This window comes from Rhyacophila brunnea, unplaced genomic scaffold (genome assembly GCF_057557595.1).
Source record: "Rhyacophila brunnea isolate RB1 unplaced genomic scaffold, BYU_Rbru_1.0 scaffold_15, whole genome shotgun sequence".
Lineage (NCBI taxonomy): Eukaryota > Metazoa > Arthropoda > Insecta > Trichoptera > Rhyacophilidae > Rhyacophila > Rhyacophila brunnea.
Genome location: NW_028232806.1, coordinates 4,340,615 through 4,363,859, shown reverse-complemented (window position 1 = coordinate 4,363,859; position 23,245 = coordinate 4,340,615).

Below are 23,245 nucleotides of genomic sequence, written 5' to 3'. Positions count from 1 at the left end.
TATATTTGAATTATGGAGTTGTTGAGTATCGATACACAATTAAAAATTGTATCGTACAACTACATAATTTTAAATAATAATAATATTGAAGATAAATAACTCCGCAGGCGACTTTTTTTTTACTATTCGAGAGAATTTGTGATGTGTGTTTAAATCACTTATTTGGTCGATTCGCCACGCCGGGCCCCCAGGCCAGAGCCCTGTCAGCCCCCCCTTTGTGGGGGCCACAGAACAGATAATAAATAGAATACCAATAGGCTATATTCAATACGCCGCATGGTGAAGCAGGCTTTTGAATGTGTGAGTGTCCTACGAAAATGAAGCACGCATTATGCACGTGCAATAGTGTGTGTAATACACCAACATTAAATGAGCGGAAATGCATAAACCGAGAGCAGTTTTCAGTATTCGACGTAAAACGTATTCTAGACACGAGTGTTTAATTTAGTTAAGTAAGTTTAACCCGGATTCTATTACTCGAGTCGGTTACCTGCTATCGCCTTACCCGTTGTGTATTTCGGTTCCCATTATTTCTGAGTTCCCTGGTGGGGGCCATGGGCCACTGACTCACACAGCTATATACATATGTATAGGTATATATTATATGAAATTATGTGGGTGTTTTAATATCACAGAAGTGAAAAAAACAAGATTTGGGCGCAATTAATATTTCTACAGGGCTTCATATTGTTACTTAATAATTACATTTTTTAGATGAGTGCCGCCGTTTGATGTTCATTAAGAGAAATACATTTTTTAAGAAGAAAAAATGATTTTTATTATTATTTGTTTGTTGAGAAATATTAATAATAAAAAATCGCTCTGAACCTAAAGCTCTCTGTTCGTTCGCCCGTAGGCGTGATTGTAAACAGGCACTTTGCCGTGGGAAGGCCTTCTCAAACTAAGGATCTTGACATTTTACCATTTATTATAATATAGACTCTAAAACTATGTCGACATAACTAAAAAACTGTCCAAAATATCAAAATTCTGACTATGCAACGTGACCTCATATGAAAGCGATAGTTTTCTATGGGTTGGGAAATCAGGGCCTACCCAGTTCGAAATTCAAAAATCCACCCCATTTTCAATGATATTCAAAAAAGCACAAGGGAAAAACAATCAACAAGGGTAGGTAAGTACCTATTTCTTTAATAATTAAATTTCTTTAAAAACCCTAAAATAAAAATATTTACTGGCATTCGGCTGCCCTTGGGCAATACACATTTTGTACGCACTGAATACGCCGGGAATATACGTGCAACTTCGTGTTGCTGCTGCCGGCAGTGGCAACTCGGAGAACCCCAATTTTTCATACAAAACTCATAATGGACGCACACACAGCAACTCACTGCTGCCGACCTCGGCAGCTGCAGTCGACGCGCTGCCCGGAACCGCCGAGTTGCGGCAGTTAATTTGTCGCCGCGTCAAACATACACTCGGCAGCGCTGGCTGCCCAGTATAGCAACTCAGCCCCTCCTACCTCTCTCACCGCCTGGCGCCTAGTAATGCGCACCGTCATTCCAGTCCGAGTTTTTGCCAAATATGGACGACAATAATTTTGACACGGGCGCTTTTATAAGTGACATAAAAAACTATGAGTGCATTTGTAATCTAAAATGTGATTTATTTGTAAAATGTGCCGTAGTTGCATAAATAGAGTATGAAATTCACCATGTCCAGCCCTTTGAGACATGATAGGATGTATCCAAAATCTGCGAATTTTTCTACGTCTTCTTTTACGTACTAAAAGCACAAAGCACAACACTTTCATAAACAAAACAGCTTCTCCTTCAACATTCATTTTGGATATGAGTCGACATTCGTTCGTAAACTCCAGCCCCGCTGACACATTTGCTGCCAAGCACAGCAACATGAGTTACCTTGGTCGGCTGCTCGTTTGCTGCCAGCAGCAGCAACACGAAGTTGCCCGTATATTCCCGGCCTAAGAGTGCCATGCAGAACCGTACTTAGGCGGGTATAGAGTTGGGTTGGGAGAAATTTTTGAGATTTTCCATCCTGAATCTCGAGAATTGAAATTTTTAACATTTCGGGAAATCCCGGATCTCGAGAATCTTTTCTCGGGATTCAGGATTTCTTTATTACCTATCAAGTATTAATTGAAAAAACGATTTTCTATATGAAAAAGTGGACAGGAAACACAAAACGTTCAAAGACTGATCGGGGCATTTAACACAATTAAGCCCCAACGTCGACTCAAAATGAGCGCAATTTTTGCAACATCGGGGAATTTTGTGTCTCAAAAGCGTACGCGATTGTCAGACGCAGCGATTGACAGTCTGTGTTTTTTGAAATTCTATTTTAATATGTAATGTTTTGAATTATTATTGTTTTCCTACTTCTATTTTGTTTGTCTTCTTAGAAGAATAAAAAAAACATATTTTTTTAGAATTTGTCTGTTTGTAGGTACTGATTTTAGGATTTTTACAAGTTTTTTTTTTAAATTTCCCGACATCTCGAGAATTCTTTTATGGAAATCCCGAATCTCGAGAATTCAAAATTTCATCATTTCGGGAAATACCCAACTCTAGGTGGGTAAGTCCTGTGTAAGGTGATTTCGACGACCTAGTCCAGTGAGAAAAACATATATAATTATTCTTATTAGAAGGCCTAAGTGGAAGAGAGAAAAGAACATATTATTATGAAGTGTTTTTCTTTTTAAAACGGCTGATTAACGTCAACGGTTCTGCATCGCGCTCTTATTGTAATTCTGACGAAGGAATAAGTAATAGCTATGCAATTATTCAAACATTACTTGCTTGGAACGGTTAAAAAAACAAAAATGGTACATTCGTACCGTGGTAAATACTGTTTTAAAAATATATTCAGTTGAAAATGTCCCTCTGAGGCGGACAAAACCGGTCCAAATTTATTTATTAAAGTGGAATAAGTACCTACTACATTTTTTTTGCGTTTTATTAAATCAAACAACAATACAATGCAGTTCCACCATGAATTGACAGTAATTAACAGAATAAAAGAAAATTAAATTTACAGTCTCTCGTGTCTTGTTTAGAGCAACATGACGTATAAATTAATAATTAATTATTATTCATAAAAAGTTTGAGAATATATCTAAAGCTTGGCGCCTACGCCTGTTGGCATTACCGTAAAGCTTTTTATTAAAATAATAAGAATCTCCAAAGCATCTATGCACACCTAGCTTAAGACTGCAAAAATGATTTATATTATATATACAGGGCAATGCAATACTATCGTTACCTAAGTACGAACGCATTTATTATCAGAATTAATAAAAACATATTTTTCTATTGTGTTTATGACATAGGTGTTGTGTATTTCCCCACAATGTTATCTTCTTCGATTGAATTGGAGCCTAAGCGTATGGAAACTGAAGCAAACAAAGTACCTCTGTGGGTCTATTCTATACACAAGGCGGTTACAATGAGTGATTTCAGAATTATGTATCTTCAATAATCAGAATAGTACATTCTTAAGTCTTGTGAATTATTCGTTGAATAAAAGAAATAGTTAATTTAAAAAAGTATGACTCCTTTAGCATAGTGGTCAATGTGCGTCTTCGCGATAACCGAGAGATGCAGGTTCGATTACTGCGGGGTGTCTTACTTTTTTCAAAAAGATTTTTTCTATTGGTTATAATATATTTTCTCAGAAGTGTTTTCAAAATTATGTGCTTATATTCTAAGTTTAACTTTAGAAACCTCTGCTACCTGACAGGTAAACGTGCTTAGTAAATAAACCTACCCCTAACATCTTGCAATATATAGAGAGGTAAAATCCGTCTGTTGAGCTAAATCCTCAATTATGATGGGGGGAATAGGGGAGTTTAATTCCCCCTAAGTGTACAGAGACACAAACAGAAGTGCCCCCTGGGCTATTTCGAAGATTAGCTTTCAACTGTAAATGGCAACGCGCCGTCAAACAATAATTTGCTGTTATACTTAATTAATCGTACGATCTTAGGATGTTGTTTAGGTTACGATGGCTGGACTAACCAATAACAACGTGTTTATCACAATTGACACTAACGCAGCCTAACCTAACCTAACCTAACTAATATAAGCATGGCCCCCACACCCTGAAGCGGGCCCCCAGGCCAGGATCTTTGGTAGCCCCCCCTAAATATCACTAAAATTAAAGGCAGTACGGCGCTCTACAGTGACTTTTTCCAAATGGTGTTTGAGGTATATATTTTTAGCAATTTTTAGTATTTTTTAATAAGTACATCCACTTGAATTATTGAATTGTCGAGTATCGACAGACATCAAATATTGCATCGCATAACTACATGTTTAAAACCATAATAACATTAACATTTGAAGTAAATTAGCGCTGCAGGCGACTTTTAAACTATTAGGGTCAACTTGTCACTTATTTGGTTTACCCACCACGCCGGGCCCCTCCTGAGCCCGGTCCCTCAGGCTATAGCCCTGTCAGCCCCCACCCCTTGTGGGGGCCATGCACATAAGTACCTACTGTAGAATAAGAACTTCTTGAGCTGAGGCATGGTCTAAAAAGATCGTAACTATGCGACGCACGGATTGTGCTAATACGCGAGCCGAACGGAACATAATTTGTCATAAAAATTCAACATGCGTCCATTTAGTGTTATGTTTATTGTTATATATATTAGTAATAATAATAACATATTCATTGAGATGTTTTCTTTTTCGAGTACAGGCATAACGTTTTTTAGTCATCTTTACACGATATAAGAATATATTCTTACGACGCCATCACAAAAAAAATATCGACGTGCTCCCACCTCGAATGCCGCTCGGCCAATGGTGACGAAGGCGAAATTTCGTCCCAAATATTGTTGAAAATTGTTTGCCGTTTCACATAATATGTATGCTAAACTATGAACTAACAAGCCCCTCCTGTTTAGTGAATCGCTTTCGTTTTCAGTCGTCAGTAGTCATTTCAGTGGTTTTAATTCAATGAAACCAAATACGTGTGACTAACAAAGTTTAATGTGCACTATTTGTGGCGGATCCAGCCTATCTCCACCCTTCGCTACTGGGTTATAGTGTCATAAATAATGATTACAGCAATAGTTGTGTTCAGTGACGTCCCTAAACAAAATGCAGCCCCTAGACAGTGCCAAAATGCCGCCACATTTTTTTGACTCCAATATCTAAGAAATGTGTTGTATGGATACATTACTAACAATGTATGTACCTACCACTAAATCTAATTTAAATGCCATCTCTGCTTCAATAGACAATATTGCGAGTCTACGGTTTCAGATAGGTAGATACATTTAAAAATACATTAGACAACTTCCAAAACTCGAGAGTGACTGGCAAACATATTTGGATAAATTTTAAATTAGGTATGCACGTGTCATTGCTGTTCACCAAGAACGTGACGTCTAAAGAGAACGGAAATAAACTAGACATTGCGAACCCGACAAAAAATCCTGTTAAACTTTTATAAGTAATTCTAATTAATACATTTTGTTTCCAACCAGTGAGCTGATTTTTTTAATGGAAAGATATTTGAGTCGCTTAGAATCATAACTCACATATTCCAAAAATCAAGTTTTGAGATAATCGCTAAAAACCAACAGAGCACTATTTTTTGTAATTAGAAGAACAGTATTGAACTCCCTAGAATATTAATGAGTGAGAAAGTCGAATAACTTTTTTTTTTTTTTAAATATATATAAGTACCTAATACTCCTAACGTTGCAGACATACAGCATACTATGAGAAATAGAGCTCCCCGATTGGTTAGGAAGGCGTTGGTGACAAAACTCTATTCTTTGAAATATACGACATATTACACCAACAATGAACTTTGTCAACGATTTTCACATGGTTTAAATTGACTTTTAATACTCAACTATTTTTCGGTATATAGATTAATTCATTTAGAATCACTTGGCATATTTAACTAAAAAACGACAAAATTGCAATATGTGAGTTATGATTCTAAGCGACTCATTTCCGTTATTACTAAGTTTAGGTAGCTATTTCTATATTATATACCTAGTGATTCTTCTCAATTTGCCGCCCTTTGGGTAACTGCCGCCCCCAAGCGACGCTCAATCTGCATACCCCCACGGGACGTCACTGGTTGTGTTGACAGATGCTTCTGCTATTTTTTTTTTAAATTAAAATATCCGTAGATACTCGCGCTAGATAGATAAAATGCGCCGGCTAGACGGCAGCGCCTTGCCTGCGCCATAGTTTGTGCAAAAAACACTTTTATACCGCTTTTCGGCTTGCGCGAGCTACAGTTTTCCCGTCCATAAACACGGGCTTCCCGATACAAACTGGTTTGCGCAGGTAAGCTTCTGGAGTGACCGAATCGTGAAAAAAGTCACTGTTTTAAAATGTTATAATTTGTGTATTTGTTTGCCACCCTTTATTGAGCGTCGCCCCTAAGCGACGCATGACATGCCTACCCCACGGGACGTCACTGTGTGGAGAAGGTCGATGGAGGAAGCCAAGTCACACCTTGTCAGTAGCATTATTAATGATAACGATGTTTTGAAAATACTCGCGCGTGAAATTTAAATAAGGTAAGTTTTCAATTTTTTTCCACAATATTTTTGTATGCATGATAGCGTTATTTAGCAAACATCTCTAACGAGCAATTTATCTGCTTAACTGTGTGGAAAATTCGATCTCAGCATTATAAAATATCTTCCATCAGAGCAGGAAAACATAATTTATTTCTAGATTTTCTTAAGTTAAAGATTTTAACGAAGACTGCGTCGAAATCGACAAAATAATATTATATTTTTAATTCTTTTCATACTCAGCACAGAACATACAACTGACAGTATAAATTATGGTAGGTAGATACCTACTGTCACCAGTAGAAGACACTAGTTTTCCGCCTCTGCGCATCTATTCTATACACAAGGTTACTATCGGCGGCTCTCGGCGGCTATCGAGGGTGGGAATGTGACGACTGGCCTCCGGACAATTGGACGCCGCACTGTCGTAGACACGTGTAGACGAGGTATTTTAATCATTTTCTATCTACTACTTAGTAGTTTTAATTCATTTTACTCTTAACATAATGTATTCTTTATCGCGGATTGAGAATTACCATGCTTAAGGCTTTATATAAAATAAAAAACTCTTTTTTCGTTGGAACTTAAACATATGCACGATTAAATCATAATATAATCATTGAAATATAAATAATAATACTGAATATATACCTAACGTCTATTTATTTTCGAATTCCGTGGCGTCCAGTTGTCCGGTGCCAAATCGTCCTAGACCCATCGAGGGTAGTTTATCATATGTATGTAAGTATTAAGATTAATGCGGTTAATTGTTATAATAAGCAGTGACGTCTCGTGGGGGTAGGCAGATTGAGCGTCGCTTGGAGGCGGCAGTTACCCAAAGGGCGGCAAATCGAGGAGAATCAGGTATAAATAGAAATAGCTACCTTTAACTTAATAATAACGGAAATATCTTTCCATTAAAAAAATCAGCTGGTTGGAAACAAAATGTATTAAAAGGTAGGTACCTACTATAAAAGTTTTAACATGATTTTTTTGTCGGTTCGCGATGTCTAGTTTACTTCCGTTGTCCTTGGACGTCGCGTTCTTGGTGAATATCAATGACACACGCATACCTAATTTAAAATTTATTCAAATGTTTGCCAGTTATTCGCGAGTTTTGGAAGTTGTCAAGTGTATTTTTAAATGTACCGATATGAAACCGTAGACTCGCAATATTGTCTATTGAAGCATAGATGACTTATAAATTTGGTTTAGTGGTATATATCTTGTTAGTAATGTATCCATACAACACATTTCTTAGATATTAGAAGTCATGAACGGATGCTAAAAAGTACTGTATAAAAAAAATGAAGCAGTATTTTGGCACTGCTTAGGGGCGGCATTTTCTCTAGGGACACGTCACTGATAATAAGTTAAAGTTAAGTTATTCGATTTTGTATGATTCTACTACGAGTACATAAGAGCCCTGCGTTTTTAATCTATCATTCATCCTTACATTTTTTTTATTGCGACTCACACAGACACAAAAGCGCAAAGCCCGATTGGACTCAATCGATCCATTCGCCCTAAGACTGGAACTGTATGTCAACAACCTGTATATATGTTTTTCTAATAAGATCATCATAATATGGGTCTCTACAATTGTTTTTGTTTTTACGAGAAATTGATGTTACCCACTCAGTGGCGAAGGGTGGAGGTAGGCTGTTAAAATCCGCCTTAAATAGTGCACACTAAACTTTTACAGTCATATGTATTTGTTTTCATTGAATACTACAATTTATTTATAGATGGTGTTGGTCAGTTTTTAAAATTCAATTAAACCTTGCGAAACCCAAGCTATAATAATAAAAACAAATACGTATGACTAACAAAGTTTAATGTGTACTATTTATGTCGGATCTTAACAGCCTACCTCCACCCTTCGCTCCTGCTGAGTGAGTGACTTGCTCAACCTATTAGGTCCATACTCTAAACACAAATTGAAAGACAATATGTGTATTTATGAGACCCTGGATTCTAACTTGGGACCCACGACGTTATAGGCAGACGCTTAATCCGCTCAGACATCGTGGGCGTGGGGGTGCCCTTGTAATATATCAAAATTATAAAATGGAGCAGAAATAGATAATTAACCTATCTACATTTTTTTAATTAAAAACAATAAGGAACAGCTTTAAACGAAGATTCAACTGTCAGGGGGACAATATCAAAGGTAAATCGTATTTATATTATTATCGTTTCCTGCTGAGCTACATAAATAATAAACGCTTCTCATATATATTATTTATATGTACGTATAATTGACGATTCTAATGTCCGCAAGGTTATATTATGTAAATTAATTAGTATTTTTATTCAGTGACGTCCCTAGACAAAATGCAGCCCCATTTTTTATACTTACAGTATTTTATATCATTCCTTCATGCAGTGGCGCACCCATGATTTAATATTGAGGGGGGGGCCAAGGAGGAGAATGTAAATTAGTCCCATAGTCTCTTTTTCTTCTTCATATAATTATTTTGACATATTTTCAGAATACTCGGCGATATATTTGTACAGTTTCTCCTAGTTTTTATTAAATTTGAGGCATAGTGGCGGTAACCGTTGAGCGTGTTTTTAACTTTTTTTTTACTGTTAAAGCTAATTTATGATATGTGTTTATCTCACTTATCTAGTCAAGCCGACACGCCGGGCCCCCCCCAGCCCGGCCCCCAGGCTAGAGCCCTGTCAGCTCTCCCCAGCCATGACCTACACCACTCTGGAATTCGGGTGGACACCGAGAATTTTTGACAGTTCATTAGGGAACGGGTTTCTAAAAAAACCCGACATTAGTGTTTCGAAAATTTTGTGTTAGAAATTAAAATCTAAGATTTTTTTTTAAAAAGGGTGCTGGAGAATTACAAATCATTTTTTTGACGTGTTACTTGTCTAAGCCCAAGGTATAGTTTATTGGCTTTCAATTTCAATGTGTAAAATCATTTATTTTCATATTTTGGGGGGTGCCAGGGCCCCTTGCCCCCCCTGGTTGCATCACTGCCTTCATGACCCCAATATTTAAGAAATGTGTTGTATGGATATATTACTAACAAAATATATCCTACTACTAAATCCAATTAAAATGCCATCTCTACTTCAATAAACAATATTGCGAGTCCGCGGTTTCAGATAGGTACATTTAAAAATAGGTACACCTGACAACTTTGAAAACTCGCGAATGACTGGCAAAAATATTTGGATAAATAATTAATTATTAGGTAAGTAGGTACTCAGAGTAATGATTATATAGAGAGAGCCTATTTTTAGGCAAAATGAAGCCGCGTTTATAGCGTATTTACGCACAGTAGAACAACGATTTTATTATTATTAAATTAACTATGAAACGTTATACCATCGTGTTGCTTCTCAGTACGATTACCAAATTTAAACACAACATAGTTAACCAATTAATGTTCTATTAAAGTAACTAAAAATATTTACCACTAACTTTATATTTAACACAAAAACAATAAATTTCAGCAACACGTGCTCGCAGTTTTTAAACGCATGTAATCAGCCGAATCAATTTTTTCTGGCGACTTTTTCTATTTTTTTTAAATTCAGCCGTAAAAACTCTATCTCACTCTAACGCATAGTGCGGAGATACAAGCGTGCCGAATGCTTACTTACTCGCACTTATGGTTCGTTTTTGTTCAGGCCTTGGGTAAGTACCCATGTTCCTACCTATAATTCAAATATAATTCGCAAATTTGTACGTGTCATTACTGGTCACCAAGGTCGTGACGTCTAAAGACAACGGAAGTTAACTAGACATCGACCTATAGCGTCGTGGGTCCCAGGTTTGAATCCTGGGTCCATAGAGGTATTAAATAAAAAGAGGGGCAAGGAATCGGCTTTCTCATACAGCTGGATGAAGCAGGCCAACAATAGCCGATAACTCACGAGAAATAGCGACGCGATAAAAAAAATGCAGGGCATCACGGAGGATTTACTTTGGCCATTATAACGTACCCATATAAAATAATGCTAAAGTGGAAATTTTGCCGCAAATTGATTACCAGCCTGCCTCACCATACTTTTTCACCTTACTTGCCTGCTTCACCATACTTACATATAACATGCCGCACCTAGCCTGGGTCTGACAAGTACACATCTTGTTTTTCAATTTGTGTATAAGCCAGACTATGGATCTATAGGTTGAGCAAGTGGCTGACATCAATTTCTCGTAAAAACAAAATCTGTTAATACAAACATCCACCTTGTGGAGGCCCATATGATCTTATTAGGATCGGACATGGTCGAAGAAGAAGAAGAAAACCTTTTATGCTAATTAATACATTTTGTTTCCAACCAGTGAGCTGAATTTTTAATGGAAAGATATTTTAGTTATTAGGTAGTAAGTATAGGTTCCTATTTCTATATTATATATAATGATTCGATTTACCGTCTTTCAAGTAACTGCCGCCCCCAAGCGACGCTCAATCTGTCTACCCTCACGGGACGTCATTATTTTTAATCATTTAGGATTCCTAACAACCTACATAGTATATGGTTGATACCCAGTAGCTGGTCACCTCCAAAGCCTTCGCATGTCGTAACCTTGGACAATACACCTCTTTTGCACGAAAATAATGAAAAATATGAAGCCAAACTTTTTAATTGACGTAATTTTCTTTATTATTGTGAAAGTATAATAATATCAGAGATATTTTCGGAGTCATTTAAAACTTTTAATTAGTTTGAAACCTGTGAAAAAGGGGGTAACGGAGTTCGTCAAAAGATTTTATATTATGGCAACAGAGCGAGATATATTTGTTGTGTAAAAGTACAGTAGAACCTTGATATTTCGGACAAATACGAGGGGTGTCCGTTATATAAAAACACAAACAAAATTCTGTTTTTTTGTCTTCGGATGATATAATTATTATTTTCCAAACACATCCGTTATGGAGTGACGTTAATGATCGCTGTCGTTGCGCTTACTTTCAGAAATCCTGCTTTGATTTTAAGAATGTAACATTCCATAATATGTTGAACATATCTACATAACTAACTAAAACAACTCAGATATATACCCACTAGAAAAAAAGAGTCAGGCGTCGGTTAGTAATTAAGGTGATTAATATTTCTTAATTTAATACACAAAAACCGATCGTCAATAATAGCGCAATTTGATAAGCATGTCATGTATGACCTACTAGTTTAATTTGTCGTAATTAGATAGAAGGCTCGTAGCAATTGGATAACGCACAGTTGGTGCGATTGTTATATGGGTTCAAACCCGTCGAGCATCGTATTTTTTTTCTAATATGATTTTTTTCTGGTGGATATGTATATATCTGAGGTGTTTTCAATTGATGTATGTTCAATATAATATGGAATGTTACGAACTGAAACGCAACATTTATTTTTTTCACGAGACGTAGCGGTTAATCATCTGCGATCCGGTCAATCTCGAGCCCTGTAAATGCATCGTTAAATTTATTACTTATCTCAGTTTTACATAGAAGTAGGTAGATCATGGCCCCCACAAGGGGGGGGATGATAGGGTTCTAGCCTGTAGGCCCGGCGAGGCGAGTCGACCAGATAAGTGAGATAAACACACATCACAAATTTGCTTTAATAATAAAAAAGTCGCCTGCGGCGCTATTTTCCTTCCAATAATATTACTATTTAAAATAATGTGATTGTACGATACAATTTTTAATTGTGTATCAATACCCGACAACTCCATAATTCAAACGGATGTATTAAAACCTGACACTGAAAATGACATTATTAATGGACAACGCACTCAATACAGTAGCTAGCAAGTAAATTCACGCATAGCGATATTCGCACATGTATAGGTAGACGTCACGCAATTTCCATTATGCGATATCACACATCGGGAATTTAGAGCAATATCACCTTTATTGTAATGGCGTTAGAACAGTGTTTCTAGTGTCAATGTTCATTTGAGCGAACCCGTTCGAAACGAACCATTCGGCAGACCGACAAAAAGCATCGGGAATTTATAGCAATATCACCTTTATTGTAATGGCGTTAGAATAGATTATGCCATTCGGCAGACCCGACAAAAAAGTGAGTGTCATTTTTTTTCCAGATGCTTCGTCCATATTAACCCATAGCTTACGGGCCGCACAAAATTGTGTTTTTGCTAATTACTTATCAAATGCAAATTAACACGTCAATTACAAAATTAATAAAAAGGGCCCCTAAGCATTTTGTTAATGTCATTGATTAAAACATACAAAAAAACACTAAATATACACCGCATACAACATTTGGAAAACACTACTGTAGAGCGTCACACCACCTTTATCCTTAGCGATAGGTAGGGGGTCCGCTTCAGGACGTGGGGGCCATGAGGTAAATACAATATAAAAGTATTTTAATAAAATTTGTAGACGATAGATAGACATAAACCAAACAGACAGTAAGAATAAATTTATTTACTTACCAAGCCGACTAGAGCCGTGATTCAATCTATTTACATTAAAATGCAATCAGGGGTCGTATTTCTCAATCTACTCCGTGCCAAGAGATTTGTTTTTCCGGTGGAACAGAATACCAATGTGCCACGGCACCCACGTAAGCAAATTAGTGATGATTCGATGCGTTTATACGACGGATTTTTGCATCGATATTTTATAGATTCTTTTAGGTGGATTTATTTGAAAAAATATATACCTATAGATATATTATATTATATTGAAGTTATACTTCTTTTGGCACGTTTGGGAAATTAGATCAGAGTGTATTTTTGGCGTGTGACATGTAAGTCATAATTTATTTTTTCACACGAAAAAAAACGCTCTCGATTGGATTCGAACAACCGATTGTTCGATTATCAGCCGAACGCACTACCTTTACGCCACAGTATGATACTGCAATCGTGACGATTATACAGTATAATATTATAGCTTAGAATTGTTCCGTTCCCTTGGCAGCGAATGTATTATTGTTGGCCATTTGCAATGCCTTACGTAAACAAACGATTAAACGCCAGACTGACAGTTGGTACTTTAAAAATAAAAACAACGAGAAACCATTATATAATTTAGTAATATAAGTTAAAGTGTATAGGAAACGGCGTTCCAATAAGCGGTCCTTTTTCTTGAGTGTGTAATAAGAGCTAGTCGAAGAATCTAGTTTATCACAAGTTTTGTTTTTGTTGTGTTACGCTAAAGAAGTATAACTTCTAACACGCGTACATAAGTACACACACCGATTTTTTTATTTATAACTTAGCCTTTTAGTGGGCAAATTATTTTTTATAACTGATATGATATTCTTTTGTAACGTATAATAATAAATAAGTAATCAATAGTTATTTTAGTTATATTTTGTTTTTTAGTCATCATTTTGATTTTTTTCCAAGGTTTCATGCGTAACCGTTGGACGTGTAGGGTATTGACTTCTTTGCGGATTATATTTTTTTCAATTCAATTCAATTTATTTATTTTTAACATATTGTGGACATTGCAAATTATAAGTTTGTTTAAGACGTTCAGAACATGACATTTAGAAACAAAGAAATATAAAACAGTATCACATAAAAAAGAGATAGATCAGTATATTATAGAGATAGATAGAAGTTATTAAATAGAAATAGTATAAATGTGTAAATACAAAAAATATAAATTAGATAGGTACAAGGAAGTATACCGGATGAGTTAACCAGACCATATTTAAAAAAAATATAAAACAATGTCCACCTATACTCATCCTCACGTAGGTGGAATATATCAATACCCGAAGCAATTTCGTTTAACATAGTTATCGCTCTCCCAATTGGCATTACCAGTGGCAGGTTGGTTCTGCACCTTGGGAAAATAAACAACTGATGCTCTCTATTTCATCTCTTAAGATAGTTATCAGGGACACACAGGTCAACACTGCCCAGAATGGGAGAGTTCTCATTTATACCTCGTATAAGTCGAAAGAAATACGTAGCTTTCTTCTAAATTGCAGACTGCATTATGTAAGCATGCCTATGAGAAAGTCAGTTGGATAAAGCCACGGATAGTATCCATTCAACCTCAAGTAAAGGAGTCTCAAGAATTTCTTCTGAACCCTCTCCACCATAAGGCCATACTTCAACTGATGCGGTGCCCAAACAATAGACCCACTCTCAAGTCTTATTAATTTTATTATAAAGTATTCTAAGTAAGTTTTGACATACCATTTTTTGTGTAAATTCCAATAGACCAGTTTAAATCACTTTTCAATATACACAAATGACAGAATGTACCAGGGCCACGTGCGAGAATGTGCACCGGATACAAATGTAGCCAGCAGCGTCAAACTGTCATAATTTGTTTTACGGTTATATGGTTACGTTTGTGCTCTGCGCGCAATCCCGTAGACTCATTTTAAACAATACGGGAGACATTTCATACAGATTTGGTTTTAATATGAGACATAAGACAGGTGGTTACATAATATAGCCGGAATGGGCTTATGCCCGCTAAAGGGTTAAACACGTTGAGCCCACGTTTGTCGCCAGTTGTTATAGTCTTTATAAGATAGAAACACTTCCGGTTTTAGTATTCATTTCAAGTTCACATAGATTAATCAACAATAACAGAGAATACTTCAAACGGTACACGAAGATAGATTAACAAGATATGATGACTCGCTCGGCAAAATAACCAGATGACCTTGCCAGATGAAACTCCTCCGGGGAAGACATACAAGTCATATTATGACTCCGCGATTTCCTCCGTGGCTTGAATCTTACCACACTCGCAAAGGGAGTATGTTGCAAGTCCCACTTATGCATTATATAGACCAGGGTTAGCGAACCTTTTTTTGACGAGCCAAAATTTCCCAAATATTATTTTTTAACTGTCTGGTGTGCTGAGCAGTTTTTCATGGAGGAAAAAAAGTTTTTAAAATCCTATCAAAAAAATGATGATGTTTTAGATACCACTCACATAAAATAGCACACAATCATTTTCAATTACGTCATACATTTCGGTCCACTTATTTTGAAACTGTCTGCCAGACTTACTACTTCTTTTGTTTTTGTTTTTATTATATTGTTGTTATTTAAGTCTTTGTTTCTTATTTGTCATCTTTTGTGGGTAGAAATGAAATTGTTTGTTAATTTATTTATTAATTTGGTTCTTTACGCACAAATTGCAGAGTTACACACATTCCACACTCGCTGCAGTGGTCTCAAGCATTGTAAATAAATTAAAATTAGAGGTTCGCGGCGCGGAATCCCCCGCCGCCTTACGGCTAGTGCGATAATATTATATGTGACGCATAAAGCCTAAAGACCGACCTATGCAATTATATATTTAAACTAAACGTAATACTTATTCTTGCAGAATATTTGCCTGCCATTTTTTATACGTTGTGTCATTTATTATTATTATAAATATTTTTTCTATTTTCAAACGCGTGTCATAGGCTCGCTACCACTGATATAGACAGTACACAATATATGTGTGTAGAAGTCTAAAGCCAGGAAGCTCGTCAAAATCAAAATCTAAAAATCAATTAGTGCGTTGGACCGCTATGTTACTGAAAGTTCGACGGTTTGCATCTCAATTAATTATATCGAAATACTTGCAAAATGGCAAAGGCATAAAATTATTTATTATAAAAGAAATATCTATTAAAAGTTCTCTTTTGTCCAAGAGAAAGCTCTGTATATTTAACAAAGCGCAATAAAGTAGATTGAAAATCATCCATAAAAGCTTTTCCGTTTATATTCCTTTCTCGTAATAATGGCTTGACAAGTCAATAAAACTTTGTTTCACTGAGAATTTTATCGCGACTTCGAATAACACCCCCTGGCGAATACAATGGTAAATTTTAACAAACACATTGTCATGTCGAGATTGACGATCCCAGACGTAGCACATAGCCAAAAAAACTTGTAAAGGTTACTTTCTGGTTATTCGATTCAATTATTTTTTTACTTATATGTACATGAGCAGGGTCGTGGGTAGAATGAGCCAAGATACCGCCTGGAGCGCTGAGTTTTAGGGGGCGCCAAATTTAGGTATAGGTATGTAGATAAGTATATTTTATAGAAAAAAATATATTTATTTATTTTTATTCAACTGGATATTGGTAGGCGTTAGAGAAAAATGAATAAGGCCAAAACAAACATAATGATGGGTTTATATTGAGCCTGTCTAAGCTAACGTTTAACAGGGGGAGGCGTTCGGAAAGCGGTTGGCAGTCGGAACGTGTCTGGAGGCGTTAGAGATCATTTACCCACTGTACCGATTACGTCATACCAATACATTTAGATCATTGTCATAGTCAGATAACACAATGAAAGGAAACTGGCTTACCCTACAGGCTACAGATCTCGTGGAAAAATATGGAATAATCTCAAACATGTGTTAAAGAATATGTTATTTTTAATAGTTACGTATGTTATAATACGTAAATATAACGTGCAGTCAATATTTAAGGGCAGTCGGTGCACTTTATTATACTTAGATATTATGGCCTGACCGTCATAAAGTACCCTTCTTCGAAACATTAGTCCATGGAGATAGCTTTTACATTTATATACCTACATATAATTAAATAAATGCGGAAATCAATCCCGCCATTGAGACTTTCACGGTTGTTTTTTTATCGTAATACATTTTTGGGTTTCCACCGTGTGTACTTCTTCCTTATTTCCTCGAAAAATCTATTACGACAATCCCGCAATATTAAAAAATGAATAATAACGTAGGTATTATGAATTTTTTTACAACGTTTTTATTAGGTCGTATTCTTATTTGTCCGGTGGCTCTTTGTCCGGTACATCTTTAAGTAGAATTGAATTCATTTTTAGTTAATTCTGTTTTGTATGAAAAGTTATTTCGGAAGAACTCCATAATCCAATCCACTATTATTGGTTGCTAGGGGTCTGGGGTCCTAGCGTGTCCTACGTGCGTTACTATGGAAATCAATATGGAATGTTAAAATAACATTTCAGTATTATTTCTATCAAGTACAATTTTTTTTGATCGTTTAAGTTAGTCAAGTCAAGTTTATATGATTCAACAGAAAATTTAAAAACGTTGTAGGTATATAAAAAGTTCTTTTTATCTTGTAATTATTTCGAAATGAACCTGTTCCAACTCCCCTGATATGACCTGTGTATAAGTACCAAAAAAATATAGCATTTATTATTCTGATTACTGTTGTAGTACTGTGTAGGTAGTAGGTACTATATAAAAACCCAGATTACCTAAGCATCCAAAGAGGTGTTTACAATATAAGTAGGTAGCGTTGCGATTGGAAACTTTGCAACTTTCAGTTTCAGGCGAACTTTTCAGGGAAGCGGACGCATTTCAGTCGATTACAAAGGAGCTTTCATAAAAGCTCTTTCGAAACGTATTACTCAAGTTTTATATAATTGTTCACCATTAATGAAGTGTTTATTTGTCATAACAAAACTATATAATATAACTTAAATCAATATCGCGTTTATTCATTTAAATAATACTTTTAAATAATCCTATAGATAGGTAATAATAATAATAAAATAAGTATTGTATATATTTCTGAAATAATTAAACAATAATAATTAGAAAAATTATCGCACAATAAATATGGTTGTTGCCAAGGCCCTAGTCAATCCGTGACACGAAACCGTCAGCTTCGATGGTAGTGCTAGTTATTTCTCATACTATGAATATGATAATATGGTAAACTATTTGCATGCAATGATGATTCTTGCATGTTGAAATAAATGTTAATAATTTGAACGAAATATGCCTTCGAAGATAATCAATAACTAGCACTACAATCGTAATACGCAATTCAGTCCCACAAATTGAATATAGTCACCGTCCGGTTGTTTCATAATTCAAAAGTTTATTTCTTTTATTGTGTTAACTGTCAATTCATGGTGGAACTGTATTGTATTATTGATTAATTTAATAAACGCAAAATTGTTTAATATTTTAGTACTACAGTTGAAAATGTCCCCTCTGAGGCTTACAAAACCAGTCCAGATTCATTAATTATTAAAAGTGGAATAAGTAATAAAAATTTTGCTTTATTAAATTAATCAATAATTCAAAAGTTAATAAAATTAATCTTGTATAACCCATTTAATTGGCCTAATTAAAATTCTAAATTATACCTACACTATACCTAAATAATAAAGTGATTAAACACCTCAGAAACATAGGAACTTTTCAGAAAAATATTTATAACCAACGTGCTTTCATTCAATGGATGCTGGTTCGAGTCTTGCGCTGTACCAAAATTTATTTCTTATAGGTATGTTTCTCAGATGTTTCAAATTATCCATATTCAATAACGAATGCATGTCATGTATAAACTACAAGTTAATTTCGTCGTAATTAAATAGGATGTCTGTAGCTTAATCGGTAAATCACTTCAGGGGTCGTATTTTTTTCAAAAAAAAGATTTGTTTGTTCTGGTGGGTAATAATATATCTGAGGTGTTTTCAAAGTACCTGTGTGCAAAACATATTTCATTTTAATTTTGTAAATTTGTGAGTAAATTGTGAGTAAAATTGGTATGCAGTTTTTAATAAGTACATACTTACAAAATGATTGTTAATGTTAAATCATATACCTACCCAAAATTTATGATCCAGAAAATATTCCAATAACTACTATCCTTGTCACTGAGCATTGTAACGAGGACATAAGCTAGCGAAAACCGATATTTTCACGGATCCTCGTGTATGTAACAATATCACTGATCTATCTATAGTCTTGGAGCATGATACAGAATAATCTGGATTAACTTGAGCAATAAATACCATCGTAGTTGCTAATTTATCTCGACTTACTACTTGACCATATTTTAAATCAGGGGGGGGAGCAAACTTTTTAGATGGAGGGCCAAATTTAAGAATTCAAAATGAGCGGCGGGCCGCAAGTTAAATACCATTTTAAGATATTATACACTATTTATTATCACGAAAAATAAACATTTCAACAAAAATTAATGGGCAAAATGAAACTATTATACATTTTTTTAAATTCAGGTGTTAATTTTGTAGTTTATATTCTCAAAACTGCTTGTAAATGGGCATCGGAGATATTTGATCGTAAAGAATTTTTATTGAGGTTCATGATCGAAAATGTTTGTTCACATATCGTCACTGTTCTGGCAGAAGACACTAATTCGAAAAAATGAAATATTGAGTTAGTACCAAAATGTTCCTTACCGTCTGGAAACCTTCTTAATAAATAAACAGTCTTTATTTTAAAGTCATCATTTTTACGATTACTTAATAAACTCACATGATAGACCATTATTTCAAACATTTTAACAACTTCAAAGTCAAATTACTCAAAACTAGTATTCTCCAGTTAGTGTGTTCTGCCAGAACAGAGACGATATATAGGTTGATCCAAAAATAACGAACATTTTTCTTGCATAATCCTTAAGTTGGTCGAATTTGTCTGAATTAAGGGCATTGTAAAATTTGGAGATTTCTTCAAGACGATGCAATTCTCTTAAATCAGTGTCACACTGCAGATCAATAATCTCAAGTTGTAGCTCTGTCGGTACACTATCAATATCTATTGAAAATGGATCGCGTACTATTGCTAAACTTGTCTCAATTTTTCGGAAGTCACCAAATCTTTGTGAAAAATCGTCATTCAGAGCTTTAATAATTTTACCATATTCTTCAAATTTATATTATGGTATATTCAGCAACTTCAAAGTTGGAAAGTGGTCCACGTTGTTATTCGATATTTGTTGAAGGAATAACTTGAGTTTTAATTGAAATCTTTCAAACTTTTTACCATATCATGGTCATATATTTTTTTACCTTGCAACGCGGAGTTAAAAGTATTTAAATGTGTCACGATGTTCAACGTAGAAAATAGTGGTCACATAGTGTGAGACGAGACGCAAGGAAGACGTACTGAGATAATACATTTACGAAACAACAAATTCTTCAAATTTTAATCTATTGTCAATATTTTTTTAAAAAATTATAAAAAAGTTATTCGTAATCAGAACTACAATTAATGATGGCGGGCCGCAAAAAAATACCTGGCGGGCCGCAGTTTGCCCCCCCCCCCCCTGTTTTAAATGGTTTCACTCTGGACAACTGCCCTTTTCGGTTGATTTACTACCTAATTTATTATGACGTATTCTTAAACTTAAAAATAATAATTGCATATCTTAGGGACATACGTGCCTAAGTATGGTTTCTAGTATTCAGTAGTGTAATTAGTAATATAAGTGAAATAATCAAAAACATCCAGGCTTTGATAAAATCACATAAACATATTGTGACCTCACCTGTGAGCCCCCGGATGAAAGGTCAGCGATGGCCGCCTGGTTCTGCATCGCGCTCTTAGGGTTTAATGAGAATATATTATACATATTCTATATGCCTTTATGGATACCTCGCATTTAATATCGAGGTTTCGTTAAGGACTTTGGCACACAACTCTACTTGATGCTAATTCAAAGGAAATTTGTACCGGCTGAGAAATACGCATTGTGTATTGCTAATTTGAATTCGGTCAGGGCCTATGAAACCACCTTACAAAATTCATGGAAAATTCTTTCTAGCGCAAGGCGGTGGTGATTCTGATGAATATTTCGCCGTATTCATTAGGAACTGAGAACTGCGATTTATAGCCGCGTTCTACCCCTGGAATAATAAATGTCGTATACGACTGATATTCTTAGCATATACATATCCAGACTTATATGACTGCAATCACATGATCTGAAAAGCATAAATCATTGTTACAATTTATGTCATTTTACTTTGATTCTTTTTATTGCATCAATATAGAAATTAATAAAAAGCACATCTCTTCCAGCCTCGTCTGTCATGGTCCCCGGAAGGTAGCTGATGTCCACGTAGGAAAATAGGCAACATAATATTTTAATATTTGAGACTTTCACGGTTGTTTTTTATCGTAATAAATGTTTGAGTTTCCACCGCGTGTACTTCTTCCTCTTTTCTCGGCGTTTCGGGCTCGTTGCAGATGGCATTATCACGAGATATGTGTTATGATGAAGTTTATTGTAGGTGTATGAATGCAAATGTCCCTCTAAGAATGCCAAAAGGATTCCGATTAGCTAAGAAAATATTAATAGGGATGATGGATAAAAACATCTTAGTTTCCGGCACTGCCAGCTAAATCCAATTTTCGATCCGGTAACTCTGGTTGTAACGATTAACACATTATTCTGAGCAACGTTTGCTCTTAGCTAATCGGATTCCTTTTTGGTATTCTTAGAGCGACGTTTGCATTCCTACACCTACTACACTACACTTCATGAGAACACATATCTCTGTAACGAGCCCGAAACGTCGAGGAAAGAAAGAAGAAATACACGCGGTGGAAACCAAAAAGTCTATTACGATAGGCAACATAATAATTAGTATTTCGAAAACATATTACCTCGATAGGTTTGTAAATATATCCATCAGTGACAAGATAAGCCAAAGCAATTTTATTTGGACTCAGTTAGTGGAGTGCCAGCAAAGCTTTTAGTGATAAAATGCCATAGTAATTAATAGATTTACAGTACGGTGTAAATTAAAGCGATAAGTAGAGCTTATAAAGCCGACAGAAGATAAAGGCATGGTTTACATTAAGAGATAAGAAGAGGCGACAAAAACAGTGAAGTAACTGTAATTTTGTAACCCCCCTCATCAGCGGCGGACCAAAAATATTTTTTTTTATGTATAAAACATTTATATACATTTTTAATTCGCATAGTTAACTTTGAACAGTGACGTCCCTAGGCAACGTGCTGCCCTTAAATAGACTTAGAATGTTGTCGTTTGCCTGCAAATTCGTTGGGTAATTACTTACCAGGGAACTCAGAAATAATCGGAACTGAAATATCTAACGGGTAAGGAGAATCAGGCAACAGATCTCGAGTAAGGAACAATCCGGAATAAACTTAAAAATAAGTGTCAAGAATAAGTCATACGTCGAATACTGACAACTGCTCTCGGTTTATGCGTTGACGCATGGTGTATTACACACACTGTTGCACTTGCATAATGCGAGTTTCATTTTTGTAGGACACTCACACATTCAAAACCCTGCATCAAAATGTAGTGTATTGAATATTGCCTATCGGAATTCTATTTATTATCTGTTCTGTGTTACCTATTTTATTAATTATTTTAGGCTTAAACGGACAAATACACATAAGAATTTAAAATTTTATATTGGTACACAGGTATTAGTGACACACAAAAGCTTTCCCACGAAACCTATTCTGATACAAGCTTATTTTAGAGCGCGTGCAAAAAAAATTCTTCGATGTCTTTATTTTAAGACATATAATTATTTTCCTTTCATTAATTCGTCGAACTGTTTATGTCCCTCAGGGAGGAAGGCAAAGGAAACAGGTAGCTTGTGTTGACAGGAACCTGCTGTGGTTATCCTTCCTTCGTCTCCTTACCAAAGACTGGACTTCTGTGCAACTCCTGTGTATTATTATTTTTTTATTTATTAAGGAAAACAAACAGTTACATATTGATTACAGAAATTTGTAGTGTGTGTAGTATTCACAGCTGTTATGTTTAAAGACCATCGTCTTGAAGGTAATTATTGTCATAATAAGCTTTCACAAAAGTTAAAATTCTATTCAACGGAAATGCAAGTACATTATACGCGTTACAAAGATTTTAAAATAATAGACGAAGGGCGCGAGGTGCATGTCCCTTTTTTATATATTTTTGGTGATATCATTTTAATTAGTTTATTGACGTCTTGCGTGTGATATCTGACATAGCGCCATAGTCCAATG